Raw genomic sequence first — 19,842 nt, 5'->3', positions numbered from 1 at the left:
AAGAGGTGAATACGTGAAAGTGGCACTGAGATTTAAAAAAGGGCCAAGATCGTATTGAATGGCAGTGCGAGTGTGAAGGACTGAATGACCTCTCCCACTTCTATATTTTATGCCTAATTGATTATGGCCCAAAAGCAATTTGATCAAAACTGGAGGAATTATGCAATTCTGTGGATTAGAATGCTGTCTTAACACCTATGGGACTTGGATTTAAATCTAGCTGAGACAAATAAGGTCTGTTCTATTTCTAATGGTTGTTAAGAGTCCTAAGTAAAATGAGTTTGGGCAGACTGAAACCAGGCTCCCAATGGATGCAAGCCCGCATAATAAAACTGTCCACAATTCAGCACTAATTGGTCCAGAGACACAATAAAACCATACAAAATACCACACTGAAGTAATAGACATGTTTTACTGGGGTGTTTTTCCCTGCTCTATGTTCGAGCTTCAGTTAGGCTAATCAACCAGTGTGCTCTGTTACTGCCGGTGAAAGGTGGGAAGATGCTTTATTCTCCATCATTATCATTCTTCATCTTGATGCAGTTCCTTGCCCCAGCCCATCTCCCCAGCCAAAAGAGCAATGTAACCTGTACACGTAGATTAATGCTTCTGAAATGGTTGCACAAAGTATGCTCCTTTAGCCTCCTGATACTGCGCGATCATTTGTAACACAGCTCTCCGCCATTGCCATAAAAATAAAATCCAGGACACAGAAAGTACATCTTGTGACTCATAGTTATTTTGGGGATTTCAAATTACCTTCAAAAATATTACATTCGCTATTAACAAGAGACCTAATGAGCAAGCAGTACAAAGAATATAATGCCATCTTGCAGAACAAAAATTGATTTATTACCACATAGGTTTCTGAGCTGCATTGCAATAGGTTTAATAAAAGAAGTACTCATTTGTTCAAAGTTAAGCAGACTCGTTTTTTGTCGCGCTGCCTTTGTTTTGCTTCTTCTCATTGAAAGCTACGTCTCCACTGTTCCCCTGCAAACCCCAGTTATGATTGTTGTTTGGGGGTAATCATTTGGAAGGAGTGCGGTGGATCTTGAGTTTGTTGATTCACCATTGCCGATGCCAGTGTTTCTGAGTCTCCTAGAAGATAGACACAAAATGCTGGGCATTCAGCGGGTCAGGCAGCATCTCTGGAGAGAAGGAATGGGTGACATTTCGGGCCGAGACCCTTCTTCAGGCTGAAAGTCACGGGAAAGGGCAACGAGAGATATAGGGCGATGTGGGGAGATATAGAACAAATGAATTAAAGATATGCAAAAAAAAGTAACACTGATAAAGGAAGCAGGCCATTGTTAGCTGTGCGCTGGTGAGAACGGAAAGCTGGTGTGACTTGGCTGATGGAGGGATGGAGAGAGAGGGAATGCATGGGTTACTTGAAGTTAGAGAAATCAATATTCATACCCCTGGGTTGTAAGAAAATAACTGCAGATGCTGGTACAAATCGAAGGTATTTATTTCACAAAATGCTGGAGTAACTCAGCAGGTCAGGCAGCATCCCAGGAGAGAAGGAATGGGTGTCGAGACCCTTCTTCAGACTGGGTTGTAAGCTGCCCAAGTGAAATATGAGATGCTGTTCCTCCAATTTGCATTCCAGTTGGACTCATCTACTCTCTGATGGGTGCAACTTTTCTCAATGACAAGTGTGTCAAAAATGATGTCTTCCTCTGTTCCTGGAAACTTTGAAGGTGTTAAGCCATGCTTTCACACTTGTGCCATTGTGTACATGTGAAATGGATCCAGCCTTCAAAATAAATTCACAAACAATTTCAAACACGCTTGTCGCTAAGATCATCGGGTCTGAATTCAGTGTATTTTTTTAAAATCTTTAACATTTCCACTGGTTAAAATGTTATCCTTTGAGATGTAACCAAGAAAACCAATCAGTGCCAAAAATCCAATTTTAGTTTTTTAATTTTGAATAATCTCTGTTTTTAAACTATCAAACAATAATCCAGGCCCACTTGCTCCCCCTGGGCTAACTGCTGCAACAGTAAAAATATGTAAACACTCTTGGTTTGATCACAATCAGAGATCAGGAAATTATTAGGCAAAGAGCAGTAGGTTATCAGATTAAAATTAATGAGCGGAGATCAGAGCAAGCTGTAAATGAAGCACAGTGATCTCTGCCCCCCACATCTGCTCGTGTTGTGTGAAGGCCTGTGGTAGAGTGGACAAACTGGAAACGTTTATCCTTTTCCATTTTGACCGGGTACATTTGGGCCCCACCAGTGTGCTTTTTTTGAAGCATGATAAACGGTAACGTTCAGGTTCAGGAACAGCTTGTTCCCTACAGCCATTAGGCTATTACTCCAACAACCTCAAATAAGCTCGAAACTACACAGACTAATATTGTTATGATTGCACTATTATTGTATTTTACGTGTACGCATGTGTGCGTGTATATATATATATATATATATATATATATTTATGATCTATATATATGTGTATATGTGAGTGTGTGTGTATACGTATACACACACTGAACTTTCTTGTTTATTTATTGTTTACGGTGCACGATGTTTACATATTCTGTAGAAGTCTGAAAGAGGGTCTCGACCCGAAACGTCGCCCATTCCTTCTCTCCAGAGATGCTGCCTGTCCCGCTGAGTTACTCCAGCATTTTGTGTCTACCTTCAATTTAAACCAGCATCTGCAGTTCTTTCCTACACATGTTTACATATTCTGCAAGAATTTCATTGTTCTATCTGGGACATATGACAATAAAACACTCTTGATTCTTGACTTTTTCCCTCTTCCACCTGTCATTCCCATCGATTCAATTCATGCTGATTTGTACTAAACTGCGGATCAGATTTCTCCACTGAAAGTATCACTGTTAGGCTTCTGATTCACGTTACACAGCTTCTTTCTGCTAACAGACGAATTGGACTTGTGATTCCTGTGAACTGCACTGGATTTGAACTCTCATGCCAGATCTGGAAATGTTATGTACCATGCGATGTACCACTTGATCCCCAGTCATTATGACATATTGCACATTTCTGTCACTGTATCTACATTTGATACACACTGATATAAAACCAGAACATGTTGGAAGTACTCAGTAGGTCAGGCAGTGTCTATGAAGAAAGAAAAAGAGTTAAGGCCCTGTCGCAGTTCGGCAATTTTTTAGGCGACTACAGGCGACTAGTCTGTCGCCACACGGTCGTCAGGGTGTCACGGGCACGGTCGTGAGTCGTCTCCAAAGAGTCATAGCATTTTTCTGGTCGTCACTGGATTTTGTGAAGACATGAAATGTTTCGCCGACTGTTGGTTTTACCCAATGAGCGTAGCTTGACGTCTCCTTACGTGGGCGCTGTCGTAGGTTGTCGCCAGGTTGTCGCCAGGTGACGTAGGTTGTCGCCGGTGCTGACTTCGGCGAATTCCAAGTGTGGACTTGATCTGATCATCCATCAGTGTAATGTGTCCATAAATGATGTTGGGTTTTGTATGTTCTTGCGCTTGTATTCTGTTTAAAGTTTGAATTTTAAAGTTTGAAGTTTATTGAAATTTATTGAAGTTTATTACAATATTTTTGTATGCACTGTTGTACGTTCTTATCAACCTTTAAAGGAATTCTTGACATTTTGATGGAAAATTGATGTATGAAGTTATTGTATTTCAGAGTAGTTTCTCATGGCATCACTTTTAAATAGTCATGATGCAGAATGATTGGAAACCCAACCGTACACCCCCTTTTATAGGGAAACTGGGTGAAACGTGAGTTGTCTTCAGTTGTCTTCAGGGTCGTAGCTTTTTGTAGCTTGTCACGGGTGGACGCAGGTTTTCTTCGGTTGTTGTAGGTTGTCGCCTGTGTGGTGGTAGGTTGTCATAGGTGCGGTCGTAGGTGGACGTTCTACTTGCGACGATTGGGTCGCCGGTTGTCAGTAGCTTGCCGTAGCTTGAGGTCGACTAGGTGGTAGGTTGTTGTAGCTTGCCATAGACATTGTCGTGGGGGGGTCCAGTCGCCGGTTTTTCGGCGACCTGCTACGACTATGACAGTCGCCGGCAGTCACCTTAAAAAACGCCTAACTGGGACAGGGCCTTAAGTATTTCAGGCTCAGGACCCGATGTCCTGGGATGTTAGGGGAACACTGATTTGAGAAATGCTGCAATACTTTGGACGTCAGTAATGGTGGATGGATCTGAAATATGAAAGTGCAAGCTGAAGGTGGAATCCACGTATACAAAAGAGAATTTGATTTACTCAATGTCCAGCATCTTAATTTAGAGATACAGTGCGGAAACAGGCCCTTCAGCCCACCGAATACACACCAACCAGCGATCTCCGCACATTAACTATCCTTTACTGGGGCCAATTTTTTCCATTTTATACCAAGTCAATTAGCTACAAACCTGTACGTCTTTGGAGTGTGGGTGGAAACCAAAGATCTCGGAGAAAACCCACGCAGGTCATGGGGAGAATGTGGATCTTATCAAAATATATAAGATTATTAAAGGGTTGGACACGTTAGAGGCAGGAAACATGTTCCCAATGTTGGGGGAGTCCAGAACCAGGGGCCACAGTTTAAGAATAAAGGGTAGGCCATTTAGAACGGAGATGAGGAAAAACTTTTTCAGTCAGAGAGTTGTAAATCTGTGGAATTCTCTGCCTAAGAAGGCAGTGGAGGCCAGTTCTCTGAATGCATTCAAGAGAGAGTTACATAGAGCTCTTAAGGATAGCGGAGTCAGGGGGTATGGGGAGAAGGCAGGAATGGGGTACTGATTGAGAATGATCAGCCATGATCACATTGAATGGGTACTTAAGGAGGTGGCCCTAGAAATGTGGACGCATTGGTGATCATTTTCCAATGTTCTATAGATTCAGGATCAGTTCCTGTGGATTGGAGGGTTGCTAATGTTATCTTGCTTTTTAAGAAAGGAGGGAGAGAGAATACAGGGAATCATAGACCAATTGGCCTGTGGTTGTGGGGAAGATGCTGGAGTCAATTAAAAAAGATGAAATAGTGGCACATTTGGATAGCAGTAACAGGATCAGTCCGAGTCAGCATGGATTTACAAAGGGGAAATCATGCTTGACTAATCTTCTGGAATTTTTTGAGGATGTAACTAGGAAAATGGACAACGTAGAGCCAGTGGATGTAGTGTACCTGGACTTTCAGAAAGCCTTTGATAAGGTCCCACATAGGAGATTGGTGGGCAGAATTAAAGCACATAGTTTTGGGGGTTAGGGAATTGACAAGGATCAAAAATTGGTTGGCAGACAGGAAACAAAGAGTAGGGATTAACGGGTCCCTTTCAGAATGGCAGGCAGTGACTAGTGGGATACGGCAAGGCTCGGTGCTGGGACAGCAGCTATTTCCAATATACATTATTGATTTCGATCAAGGGATTAAAAGTAACATTAGCAAATTTGCAGATGACACAAAGCTGGGTGGCAGTGTGAACTGTGAGGAAGATGCTATGAGGATGCAGGGTGACTTGGACATGTTGGATGAGTGGGCAGATGCATGGCAGATGCAGTATAATGTGGATAAATGCGAGCTTATCCACTTTGGCGGCAAGAACAGGAAGGCAGATTATTATTTGAATGGTGTCAAGTTAGGAAAAGGGGAAGTACAACGAGATCTGGGTGTCCTTGTACATCAGTCACTGATAGTAAGCATGCAGGTACAACAGGGAGTGAAGAAAGCTAATGGCATGTTGGCCTTCATGATAAGAGGAGTTGAGTATAGGAGCAGAGGTCCTTCTGCATATGTACAGCGCCCTAGTGAGACCACACCTGGAGTATTGTGTTCAGTTTTCGTCTCCTAATTTGAGGAAGAACATTCTTGCTATTGAGGGAGTGCAGCGTAGGTTCACGAGGTTAATTCCCGGGATGGCTGGACCGTCATATGTTGAAAGAATGGAGCGACTGGACTTGTTTACACTGGAATTTAGAAAGATGAGAGGGGATCTTATTGAAACATATAAGATTATTAAGGGATTGGACACGTTGGAGACAGGAAATGTTCCTGATGTTGGGGGAGTGCAGAACAGTTTAAGAATAAGGGGTAGACCATTTAGAATGGAGTTGAGGAAAAACTTTTTCACCCAGAGCCTCAGACGGCAGTGGAGGCCGATTCTCTGGATGCTTTCAAGAGCGAGCATTCAGCCTTCAGTCCCATCAGTCTATCCAACACCATTTCCTGCCTAATGTGAATTTCCTTCAGTTCCTCTGTCACTCTAGGTCCTCTGGACATGAGATAGAGCTGTTAAAGATAGCAGAGTCAAGGGATATGGGGAGAAGGCAGGAACGGGGTACTGATTGTGGATGATCAGCCATGATCACAGTGAATGGCGGTGCTGGCTCGAAGGGCCGAATGGCCTACTCCTTCACCTATTGTCTATTATCTATGGTCTATTGTCATAAGGTCATAAGCTCAGGAGGAGATGAGACAGCCTACAGGGATGAAATCCAAAGGCTGGCAGCATGGTGTTCAGTGAACAATCTTGTCCTGAACTCCTCCAAAACAAAGGAACTTATAATAGACTTCAGGAAAACCAGTGCAGAATACGACCCACTCTACATCAATGGGGTCTGTGTGGAAAGGGTACCCGCTTTCAGGTTCCTGGGTACGCACATCGCAGAGGATCTTACCTGGTCTACCAACACCATCACCACAGTGAAGAAGGCACAGCAGAGACTCCACTTCCTGAGGATCCTCAGGAAGACCAACCTGCAGGAGAAGCTCCATCGCTGCTCCATCGAGAGTGTGCTGGCATACTGTATAACCACATGGTATGCCAGCTGCTCAGAAAAGGACAGGAAGGCCCTTCAGAGGGTCATCACGACGGCCCAGAAGATCATCGGTTGCTCACTGCCCTCCCTGGAGCACCTGTTCAGCCTACACTGCCTCAGTAGAGCAGGCAAAATAATAAAAGATCCATCCCACCCCGGCCACCGTCTGTTTGTTCATCTGCCCTCTGGTCGACGTTTCAGGTCGATCAAATCCCGAACAAACAGACTTAAGAACAGTTTTTACCCCAGGGCCATACGAGAACTGAACACTACCTTCTGCACTAGGCAACACTGTTAAAACTTTTGTACTTAATATAATTGTATTTATTTGTTTTTGCATTTATTGCATATATGTTTTTACGCACCGTCAGGATTGGCTATTTTTTAATTTTGTTGTACTCGTTGCAATGACAATAAATGAATATTATATTATATTATATTATATTATATTATATTATATTATATTATATTATTATATTATTATATTATATTATATTATTATATTATTATTATAAGTGATCGGAGTAGAAATAGGCCATTCAGCCCATCAAGTCTACTCCGCCATTCAATCATGGTTGATCTATCTCTCCCTCCTAACCCCATTCTCCTCCCTTCTCCCTATAACCTCTGAAAACTGTACTAATCAAGAATCCATCTATCTCTGCCTTAAGAATATCTACTGACGGCCTCCACAGCCTTCTGTGGCAGAATTCCACAGATTCACCACCCTATGACTAAAGAAATTTCTCCTCATCTCCTTCCTAAAAGAATGTTCTTTAATTCTGAGGCCATGGCATCTAGTTCTAGACTGCCCCTCTAGTGGAAACATCCTCTCCACATCCACTCTGTCCAAGTCTTTCACTGTTCTGCATGTTTCAATGAGGTCTCCCTTCATTTTTCTAAACTTTAAACGGGATCAATGGCGCTTTGAATTGGGTTTTGTGCGGTGCAATGTTTCCCGGGATCGTTGCAGTCCCAGCTCCCTTTCCCAAGAGACCTGTTTCGGTTCGACGGGAAAATTCCTGCCCTCCGAGTTTCTACCCTCCTGATAATCTCCGATAGAAAGGTTTGCATAATAACCGGTGACCTCTGGCAGATGCAGAGAAGGCACTGAAGTTGTGGGTCTGTCCAGCTGTCAGATCGGGTCAAATGCACAGGCAATGATGGCAAAAGAACGCATTTTAAAATTCTGAAGCTAAGGGGGGGGGGGGGGGCAGGAAACTCCAAGATGGACACAAAATGCTGGGGTAATTCAGCGGGACAGGCAGCATCTCTGGAGAGAAGGAATGGGTGACGATTCGGGTCGAGATGATGTCGGGGGGTGTGGGCTGTACAGAGATAAAATGCAGTCGGATAAAATGCAGTCGGAAACAGTAAGACTGGTAGGCCATTTAGAACTGAGATGAGGAAAAACTTTTTCAGTCAGAGAGTTGTGAATCTGTGGAATTCTCTGCCTCAGAAGGCAGTGGAGGCCAATTCTCTGGATGCATTCAAGAGAGAGCTAGATAGAGCTCTTAAGGATAGCGGCGTCAGGGGGTATGGGGAGAAGGCAGGAACGGGGTACTGACTGAGAATGATCAGCCATGATCACATTGAATGGCGGTGCTGGCTCGAAGGGCCGAATGGCCTCCTCCTGCACCTATTGTCTATTGTCTATTGTCTATTTTCCAGCGAGTACAGGCCCAGTTCCGACGAACGCTCATCATAGGTTAACCTACTCATTCCTGGGATCCTGCTGGATGCCTATTCCTTTCCTGAGGCAAGGGTAGGTTGTATCCAAGGCAATCTTCCCATTATTTATAGACTGTCTGCATGTTATCCTCCCTAAGTCGCAAGGGCCAATCCTAGCATTACAACCACAAAGTATTGACTTCCCTCTGCACTTTTGAACAGCTTTCAAACATCACACCTGACTGGAGATAGAATCAAAATGCTGGAGTAACTCAGCGGGTCAGGCAGCTTCTCCGGAGAAAAGGAACAGGCGATGTTTCGGGTCGAGACCCTTCTTCTGAAGAAGTCTGAAGGAGGGTCTTGACCCGAAACATCACCTGTTTCTTTTCTCCGGAGATGCTCTCTGACCTGCTGAGTTTCTCCAGCTTTTTGTGCCTTTCTTCTGTTTAAACCAGCATCTGCAGTTCCTTCCTTCACACCTGACTGGTCTAGGTGCAAACAATGAGAACAGGATTAGATTGATGAGCCCCTCGAGCCCACTCTTCACTCAGATCCTGGATGATTTACACCTGAAATATATTTTCCTGCGTTTGCTCCAAGGCTTCAGTTAAGCCAGAATCAATAGGGCTCTGTGGGAGAGCATATTTCCCAACTCTTTCACATGGCTTTGCTTGAATTTCATGGTTACATTCCTGGGCTTTCCGTAACATAAAATTACCTTTTATATCAGCAACTAAACAAGAGTTCAAATTTCTCTACTGCTTATATGATTATCAATAAAGGCAGCAAAAAAGGTGTGAGATCATATGGTGATTAAGTTCTACTTTGGAGATTAATTTCCTTTTCAACTGATTTGGATTAAGCTGAAACTGGTGTTAATATAAATATTTAGCCAATACCAAACAGCCTGTGTATTTAGCATCACCCCATATCCCTGGTAGTCTGAAGTCCATACTAAATGCACTATTATTGTTTGTTGTTTGCTTTTATGTGTACAGATTGTGTGTATGTGTAGTAGGAAGGAGCTGCAGATGCTGGTTTAAACCGAAGATTGGCACAAAAAGCTGGAGTAACTCAGCGGGGACAGGCAGCATCTCTGGAGAGGAGGAATGGGTGATGTTTCGGGTTGAGACCTTTCTTCTTCAGACTGAAAGTCATGGTAAAGGGAAATGAGAGATATAGACGATGATGCAGAGAGATATAGAACAATGAATGAAAGATGTGCAAAAAAGTTACAATGATAAAGGAAACAGGCCTTTGTAAGCTGTTTGTTGGGTGAAAATGAGAAGCTGGACCATATATATATATATGATCTATATATACAGTATATGTGTACTTGTGATTGTGTGTATATATACACACACGCTGAACTTTTTTTTCACTCTCCCGTTTATAATATTGTTTACAGTGCACTATGTTTACATATTCTGTTGTGCTGCTGCAAGTAAGAATTTCATTGTTCCATCTGGGTCACATGACGATAAAACACTCTTGACTCTTGACTCTTATTGTTTCACTCCCAATGCTTAGGTTCCACCATTCTGACACCTCAGAGGTTCTTGATTTAAGTAAGTCATTCAATGTCGAACGCAAGTTAATTGAAACCCATGTGCTTTATTGGTGAATAATGCATGATAGGATTGGTTTGGGCACAAGGCCATCCATAATTGTTCATACACACCAGTGAGCTGAGTTTTGCTGTTGCATAATTCCTATGAGCATACAACATCAGGTTATGAAAAAATTAATAGGCAAAGTTTAAATGATTGATGATTATCACAATTCTGCTATATGCATTTAGTAACTGTACAACCCATTCATCTTACTGCTGCCCAAAAGCAATTTATTATTTATTAATAATTTACATAAGGCACCAGAGTGTCACTGGTACTTAATGACATTCACTTAAAGGACCCTGTTGGTGTGACTTATTAAGTGCCAGAAAAATATATATTTACTTATTGAACCGCCTCGTTGGTAATTAATTTTGCATTAATGGTGTGTCATGGACATGTGCATTAAAAAGTTGAAAGCATAGAGCTTCCTTCTCTATAATTTAGTTTCGTTCTCTGTGTTTTGTGGGAGAATGACTGTATTTTCTGCTGAGAGAGACATATTTTCCTGCCCCATTTTAGCAAAGGAGTAAGTGGCTGGAATACTTTCCGTAGAAATCAATCAATATTCATAGTGGATTATTGATCAATAAATGACAGAAGAAAGACATCCATTTATATTATTTGCGCTCTCTGGGCCTGCCTTATGAAATCTTCCCGAAAGGCAGTTGTTATTGGGAATCGGATTTTCCCCCAAATATTTAATTAAATGGGCAGCCCTGCTCTATCCCCTCGTCAATAAAATACATGAAATGGATGGTCCTCGCTTCCCCTTACTTTCTACTCCAAATTACTCTCTTCTTCCCATATAATATATTAAATGGTTCACTTCCCACCCCAGACATGATGTTGAATTGGCAGCTCGCTCCCCATGTGAGATATCAATTGGCCAGCTTCCCTCGGCAAACATTGAATAGATGACCCAACTGCTTGGCTTCCCTCCACATGTTCTTGGAAACTGTTACAAAGCTGCACATTGCTCCAAGCCATTTCCTCTGTTCTCCTGTTTCCAATTTTATTGTAGTTACTCTGTTGGGAGGGATGACTTTCCCACTGGAGAATTTCCACTGTTCTGGATCCCACCTAGTTAAGATACTTTTAAAGTTGATTGATTAGTGTAAAATGGGTTGACTCATCGTGGGTTTCAAAGTAGAAAACAATTGATGCTTAATTCATGGTTCCTTTATTTTTGAGGGATAGATCTCTGCGCAGTAACATAAAGAGAAGAATTGGCAGCCTTCTTAAACCCCTCTCTGGTTGTACCTCAGTGGAGGCAAATAAGGGGATAGAAATTCCATTCTTTGTTGCGTGCTGTAAATGTGTAATGTGGTGAAGTGGATAGATGTAACTTCTGATATTCTGCTCCACTGAACCTTTAACTAAAGGTTAAATATTTAAATACTGAACCTGCATTTAGCACATGCCAGGAGCTTCAGTTTCTATTTCAGACGGATCTGTAAACTGGGTTTCTAATTCATTATCTCATCTACAACAACAAAGAACAAAATCTTACTTCTACTTTCTTTAACTTAGTTTAGTTTAGTTTAGTTTAGTTTAGAGATTCTCTTTTTTAAACCTATTTTGCTCTTTTTCTCACGCAGAAGTGGTTTAACATTTTGAGTTCCATGGTCCTTGTCGGGACAGTAAACTCACTGTTCGTGTAGCAACTAAGCTTTTTGACACTATTGAATATAACAAAGTGCTGTTTGAGTACATGTATTTATTATTGAATGTATCATAATAAAGGATACAAAAAAATGTCTTTGGCACCATCAGAACTGCCTTTAATCTATTTATCAGTTTAATTGCCAGTAGTTTATATAATGTCAGGCTAGTCACTATTGAATGCGTTTTTAAAAGGGGGAAATTATGACAGTATTGGCTTATAGTTTTGACTTATAGTATAAATTGCTTTCTATATGTCAGCTAGTTGGATCAGACCAATAACAAATGTGGCTTTAGTGCAAAGGTCCTTTTGGATCTCCTATGTTTTCTGTGCAGTTACTAATCAAGCAGAACATTTGTCTCAATGAGCTGCATGCATATGTACATACCAGGAAGGGTGAACGGTATGTCTGGGAGAAAGGTATCCAGGAAAATTACACATGGAGGATACGAAAGTCATAACACACCCATCCAGTTTGTATCTTTGGTACTTAGTTGTAGTTTTCTGATAATTACCTTATCCTTCATATGTTCATAAGTGATTCGAGCAGAATTTGGCCATTCGGCCCAAGTCTAATCCGTCGTTCAATCATAGCTGATCTATCTCTCCTTCTCAACCACATTGTCCTGCCTAAGGCGGAGATAGATAGATTCTTGATTAGTACGGGTGTCAGGGGTTATGGGGGAAAGGCAGGAGCATGGGGTTAGGAGGGAGAGATGGATCAGCCACGGTTGAATGGCGGAGTAGACCTGAGGTTGTCCATCCTCAGCCCCAGTTCCATAACGCGGTCTGCATGGAACCGCAGAGAGACACAAAGTGCTGGAGTAACTCGACGGGTTAGGCAGCATAGTGAAGGTCGTTGTGAAAAATAAAACTTGGTTGTGAACAGATGAAAGATTATGTATTATGCATTATGATTTATTTTCTTATAAATCATATTACATACAAATAATATTTAAACATTTTTTAGGGACACACAGAATGCCGCTGGTCTATAGTCTGATCTATAGTTTTCTAATTGCGTTTTTGCACTCGCGTCATGTTTGAATTTTTTTTTTCTTTTCATCGTCTTGCTTTGTTTATGTATCATATTTTAATGCTTCTTCTCTGAGTCTTTGTGCCTGTGATGCTACTTCAAGCGGGATTTTCTTTTAGTTTTAGTTTAGAGACACAGCGCGGAAACAGGCCCCTCGGCCCAGCGATCCCCGCACACTAACGCTATCCTGCACACACTGGGGACAATTTTACATTCACACCAAGCCAATTAACCTACAAACCTGTACGTCTTTGGAGTGTGGGTTGAAATCGAAGATCTCGGAGAAAACCCACGCAGGTCAGGGGGAAAATGTACAAACTCCATACAGACAGCAGCCATAGTCGGGATCGAACCCGGGTCTCTGGCGCTGTAAGGCAGCAATTCTACCGCTGCGCCACCGTGCCTCACCTTCTTTGTACCTGTGCCTTACCAGACTTGTGATTATGACAATAAACTCAATTTGACTTGAATGTATCCTGTAATTCGAATACCTTAGTCTTGTGGAATTTTGACTGGAGATCTTTTCCTGTACATGTGCAAACAGGACATTTTCATGGTCTTCAACCTTTGGATTCCAGCTTGGAAGCTGTTGGTTTCAGTTTCAGTTTAGTTTATTGTCATGTGTACCGAGGTACAGTGAAAAGCTTTTGTTGCAAGCTATCCAGTCAGCAGTCAGTATTGACTCCCCCTGCTGCAAGGCGTGAGGGAAGATATTTCCCTCTGATAAAGCCATGCAGGTTTTTTTGGTGTGTAGGAAAGAACTGCAGATGCTGTTTAAATCGAAGGTAGACACAAAATGCTGGAGTAACTCAGTGGGACAGGCAGCATCTCAGGAGAGAAGGAATGGGTGGCGTTTCAGGTCGAGACCCTTCTTCAGACTGAAGAAGGGTCTCGACCCGAAACATCACACATTCCTTCTCTCCAGAGATGCTGCCTGTCCCAACTAAAGAAGGGTCTCGACCCGAAAAGGCAACCATTCCTTCTCTCCAGAGATGCCGCCTGTCCCGCTGAGTTACTCCTGCATTTTGTGTCTACCCAAGTTTTTTTGATGCAAGGTTGTGGTGAATTTGTGTCCCGCCTGATGTTCCAGGTTTTGTGTGCGACCGTCCTCATTAATGCATCCTGTCAATGTGTGGCTTTCTTACAGGTATCGTCAGCAGCAAAGTAAAATGGCCATTTAATTATCTGTCCTAATCAATACGCCAATCGTGACTAATTGCTCAGTTCATTCCCTCGAACAGAAAAATATAACGGGTCACTATACACACAGGGTGGTAGAGGGTTGTGGATGTTGGATCACAGAGGATATTTAAAGAGGAAGTAAATACATTTTGGGAATGCCAGGGAATTGAGGAATAGACACAAAAGGGTGGAGTAACTCAGCGGGACAGGCAGCGCCTCTGGATAGAAGGAATGGGTGGTGTTTCAGATCGTGACCCTTCTTCAGACGGTCTCGCCCCAAAACGTCACCGATTCCTTCTATCCAGAGATGCTGCCTGCCCGCTGAATTAATCCAGCATTCTGTGTAACGCAGCATCTGCAGTTCCTTCCCACACTTGGGGAATTGAGGGAGATTGGAACGGACACAGAATAGGAGATGAACCTAGAACAGCTCAACTATCATCACATGGAAAGATAGGGCTGGCTTGAGGGGGCACAGCCTAAACCTGCTCCTTTTAGTACATTCTTTCCAGGTGTTTACACAGCTAGTTGTGGATAATGTACAGCATTTGGAGTATTGTGACACGTAGGAACACAATAGACTTTCACCATCTTAATGCACAGATCCAAGACACATTATTCAGGCAAAATTAATTCAAGTCAAGTCAATTTTATTTGTATAGTTAAAAACAACTCACGTTGACCAAAGTGCTGTACATCAGTTCAGGTACTAAGAACGAACATACACAAACATAACAGCACATACATAAACTGTTCACAGCGCCCCCTCAGATCATTATGGTAGCTGAATATGTAAAATGCTGGGATTTAATAAACTGCGACGGCAGAGTCCTTAATGTTAAGCGCTAGGAATCCCATGTGATGACCTGCTTCCGTCAGGCAGAAGAATGAATAGGTTGGGACTGAATGCTCTCTGTGAAGGTGGTTGTCCATGTCCCCATTCCTGATTCTCTTAATCGATGAACTACTGTTTTGCACACAGCTGTTCTGCAGATATTCACCATGAACCGGCAGGGGTCATTGTGGAATTTACCGTCAGCGTTGTACACAGCGTCCTGCTGCTGAGCATTTACCAAGTGCTACGACTAAATGCAGATGTGACAGATTTATCAGGAAAACAATCTTTTGTATTTTAGTCATTTTATTTCTATTTTTTAGCTTAGTTTAGTTTAGTTTATTTTAGAGATACAGCGCGGAAACAGGCCCTTTCGGCCCACCTGGTCTGCGCCGACCAGCAATCCCCGCACATTAACACCATCCTATACCCACTAGGGACAATTTTTACATTTACCAAAGCCAATTAACCTACAAACCTGTACGTCTTTGGAGTGTGGGAGGAAACCGAAGATCTCGGAGAAAACCCACGTAGGTCACGGGGAGAATGTACAAACTCCGTACAGACGGCGCCCGTAGTCAGGATCGAACTTGAGTCTCCGGCGCTGCATTCGCTGTAAGGCAGCAACTCTACTGTAAGGCGCCTCCTATTATTGAACCAAACAGAAGAAGTGCTGCACTTACTGTGTCACTCCTGGTTGTACCTTTACTAAACCACCTTTATGAAGGACTGCACAAACAGAGAGTAGAGATGAGAGGGGATCTTATCGAAACATATAAGATTATTAAGGGGTTGGACATGTTAGAGGCAGGAAACATGTTCCCAATGTTGGGGGAGTCCAGAACCAGGGGCCACAGTTTAAGAATAAGGGGTAGGCCATTTAAAACGGAGATGAGGAAAAGTCTTTTCAGTCAGAGAGTTGTGAATCTGTGGAATTCTCTGCCTCAGAAGGCAGTGGAGGCCAATTCTCTGAGTGCATTCAAGAGAGAGCTAGATAGAGCTCTTAAGGATAGCGGAGTCAGGGGGTATGGGGAGAAGGCAGGAACGGGGTACTGATTGAGAATAATCAGCCAAGATCACATTGAATGGTGGTGCTGGCTCGAAGGGCCGAATGGCCTCCTCCTGCACCTATTGTCTATTGTCTATTGTCTCATCAATGTCCCAGGTTGTCGTCTGATCAGCTTGTGTGGAAGAGCTTGCGATCAGTAAGCAAATGAAGAATGTAGACTGTGTCTGTGTAGGAAGGAACTGCAGATGCTGGTTTACCCCGAAGAAAGACACAAAATACTGCAGTAACTCAGCAGGATAGGCAGCATCCCTGGAGAGAAGGAATGGGTGACGTTTCGGGTCGAGACCCTTCTTCAGACTGTCACCGTCACCTGTTCCTTTTCCCCAGAGATGCTGCCTGTCCCGCTGAGTTACTCCAGGATTTTGTGTCTTTCCTCGAGTTTACTGTACGTTGGGTCCATTAAGTCCGCCTCTGCCAAAAGGATACAGGGAACTGCCGGCAAGCGGGAATAATATCAATGAGCACCTGAGGCTAGCATCGACTTGGTGTGCTGAAGGGCCTGTTGTGTGCTCTATCACTCTGCGTATTTACCTCATATCTCTTCTCCGTGGATTGTCACCTTGTCGTGGTGTAGAAGCTCGTGTGATCCTGAGATCCTGAGAGCGATGCCGTCTGGAGCCATGCTCCTGGTAGGGTCACCCATGGCGGTGAGGTCGAGGGAGAGGTCCCTGACAAAGAGCAATCCAACCAAGACCTCAACGGTGGAACAGGCGGAGGATGAGGGCTGACTTTAGTGGAGCGTCACAACGGCTGGGAAGGCGGATGGATGAAGGCTGCAGCAGAAAAAAGTCCCCGGTCGTCTTGGACTCCACGCCACTGGATCCTGACCCAGATCTGCCAAGGACCGTGTGGTGGCTGTCTGTGCACCAGTCTCCCCACGTTAAACAAAGTCACGCACAGGCGTCCGACCCTATGGAGAGGACAGTCATACTCGCTTCGAGTGACCTGCCGATGACCTCATATCTAACTTTGTAGACTTTCTAGTTGAACCACTGATGGTCCCTGTTTGATGTGGACGTCTCTGCTTGGCACCAGTGGAAGCTTTAATGCTTGATTGTACATCTCAACATTTGCTTAGGATTTTAAATAACACGGACAATACCAGAGACAATTAGGACCAAAAACGAGACCTGTTGCTCACCTCGAAATCCATGTTCCTTGACCTAAAACGTGTGTAATAATTGTACAGGGTACTGTCGTTTTTCATGCCCGTTCCAGGCTGTTGCAAGTTTTTTACAGTTTTGTTGCAAATTCTGTTACGAAATGGCAACAAAGCTTTGCAATAAACCTGTTATTATGATCAGCTAAATCAAGTTGTCCGGTATATAAGTGAGTGAATGAGCACGCTGAGTTTCACGTGACACGTGACAGAAGGCTCAGGATCGCACACATATCATGAGGTGTCACAATCCTGTGCAGCGATCATCGGCACGGAACTGGCTGCCTGATCCACTTCAACTTGTTTCCACATCACTACGTTTAATTCTGGTGCTTTGATGAGGGGTTTTCAACCTGAAACGTTACCTCCAGATTCCTTTACACAGATGTTGCCTGACATGCACAGTGTTTAGGAAGGGACTTTCAGATGCTGGTTTTAAACCGAAGATAGACACAAACTGCTGGAGTAACCCCTGAAGCTGAACACCTTCGCTTAGTCCGTCTGGACCTACCTGGTCTCCCAGTTGCCAAACACTTTAATTCCCCTTCCCATTCCCACACTGACCTTTCTGTCCTGGGCTTCCTCCATTGTCAGGGTGAGGCCAAATGCAAATTGGAGGATCAGCACTTTCATGTTTCGCTTGGGCAGTTTACAACCCAGTGGTGTGAATATTGATTTCTCTAACTTCAAGTAACCCTTGAACCCCCCCCCCCTCTCCATCCCCCCCCCCCACCCAAGTTGTACCAGTTTCAAAGTTGTCTTGTTGAGTCTCATTGTCTGTAACTCAGCTGTGTTTTCAATTAGCTCACAGCTAGCAATGGCCTGTTTCCCTGATCATCGTTTCCTTTTTTGCATCTTTAATTCATTTGTTCTATATCTCTCTATATCACCGTCAATATCTCTTGGTTCCCTGACTCAGTCTGAAAAAGGGTCTCAACCCGAAACATCACCTATTCCCTGCTGAGTGTCCAGTGTTTCTTGAGTCATAGAGTCATAGAGTTATACAGCGTGGAAACAGGCCCTTCGGCCCAACTTACCCACACCGGCCAACATGTCCCAGAGACACAAGTCCCACCTGCTGGCATTTGGTCCACGCCCGTCCAAACCTGTCCTATCCAGTTTTTTAGTTTTTATTTCAAATTTCCAGCATCTGCAGGTTTTTTGATCTTCAATAACGTCCTGTAAATCATGCAAGAGAAAGATTGATTGAAGAGACCTGTTTTATGGATGGTGCTTGTGGATGAAGGGGCAGTAGAGAGGTTGTGGGGCAGGAGGATTACAATGTTTTGGCTCTTGGGACCTGAAGGCACGGCCACCAGTGTGGAACTAATACATTAGGGAGGCTTAAATGGGAAGAATTAGAGTAATGGAAATAAGATGGAAGGTTGCTTTGCTGAAAGAGATTACAGAGAGAGAAGATGGGGGCCATATAACAATTAGGAGATAGTATTGGGAATGTGGTAATGGAGAGTCTGCCTGGCTTGATGTAAGTGAGGTGAATTTGCAGCTCGTTTAATCTATTGAAATCAATATGAATGCAAAACTGGACAGTGGTGTAAAAAGGGCAGCCTATATATATCTTTACATCCCAACAGTGGATGCACTTTCTCTGTGGAATTCTCTGCCTCAGAAGGCAGTGGAGGCCAGTTCTCTGAATGCATTCAAGAGAGAGCTAGATAGAGCTCTTAAGGATAGCGGAGTCAGGGGGTATGGGGAGAAGGCAGGAACGGGGTACTGATTGAGAATGATCAGCCATGATCACATTGAATTGTGGTGCTGACTCGAAGGGCCGAATGGCCTCCTCCTGCACCTATTGTCTATTGTCTATTGTCTACTTCCTGTGGCAGCTGAGGAAACACAATCTGCCAAAGGCAATGATGGTCCAATTCTACAGTGCCATCGAATAGTCTGTCCTCACCTTCTCCATCATGGTCTGGTTTGGCTCAGCCACCAAGCACGACATCCGGAGGCTGCAAAGGATCGTTCGCACAGCTGAGAAGGTTGTTGGCTGCAACCTTCCCCCCATTGACGAACTGTACACTGCAAGGGCCAGGAAGCGAGCGGGCAAGATCATCTCTGACCCCTCTCACCCTGGCCACAAAATCTTTGAAGCACTTCCCTCTGAAAGGCGACTCTGGACTGTCAAAGCAGCCACAGCCAGACATAAAAACAGCTTTTATCCACGAGCAGTAGCTCTACTCAATAACCAAATGTCTGTAGCCTCTTTTTGCTCTGGTTTATTTCATTCACATGTTTAAACTATTTTGTTTTATTCTTAATGGTTTAATGTTTTATGCTTTATTCTTAATTGTTAACTATATGTTCGTGTTGTTTCTTACGAGCGGAGCACTAAGGCACATTCCTTGTATGTGCACATACTTGGCCAATAAATTTATTCAATTCAATTCAATTGAGACAAACCTCAGGCAGTCGGGGGCCTTATGTTTCTACGTTTCTCGAGGTTCGAGTCCCGGCGGTTGGGCCGAAATGGGTGGGCCGTGTTGCTGAGAACCAAGGGGGACTTGGCGGGGGAAAGGGACCAACATTGTTTACAGAACTTCTTGTAACTTTAGTCAGGGTGGTGAATCTGTGGAATTTTTTGCCACAGAAGGCTGTGGAGGCCAAGTCAGTGGATATTTTTAAGGCAGAGATAGATAGATTCTTGATTAGTACGGGTGTCAGGGGTTATGGGGAGAAGGCAGGAGAATGGGGTTAGGAGGGAGAGATGGATTGAATGGCGGGGTAGACTTGCTGGGCTGAATGGCCGAATTCTGCTCCTATCACTCGGGACCTTTTGACCTTTACTAAGTGCCACTGGTTTCACAACAGGCGAGCAACACAAATG

Source organism: Rhinoraja longicauda, chromosome 14 (genome assembly GCF_053455715.1).
Source record: "Rhinoraja longicauda isolate Sanriku21f chromosome 14, sRhiLon1.1, whole genome shotgun sequence".
Classification (NCBI taxonomy): domain Eukaryota; kingdom Metazoa; phylum Chordata; class Chondrichthyes; order Rajiformes; family Arhynchobatidae; genus Rhinoraja; species Rhinoraja longicauda.
Note: the sequence above shows the minus strand (reverse complement) of the source record.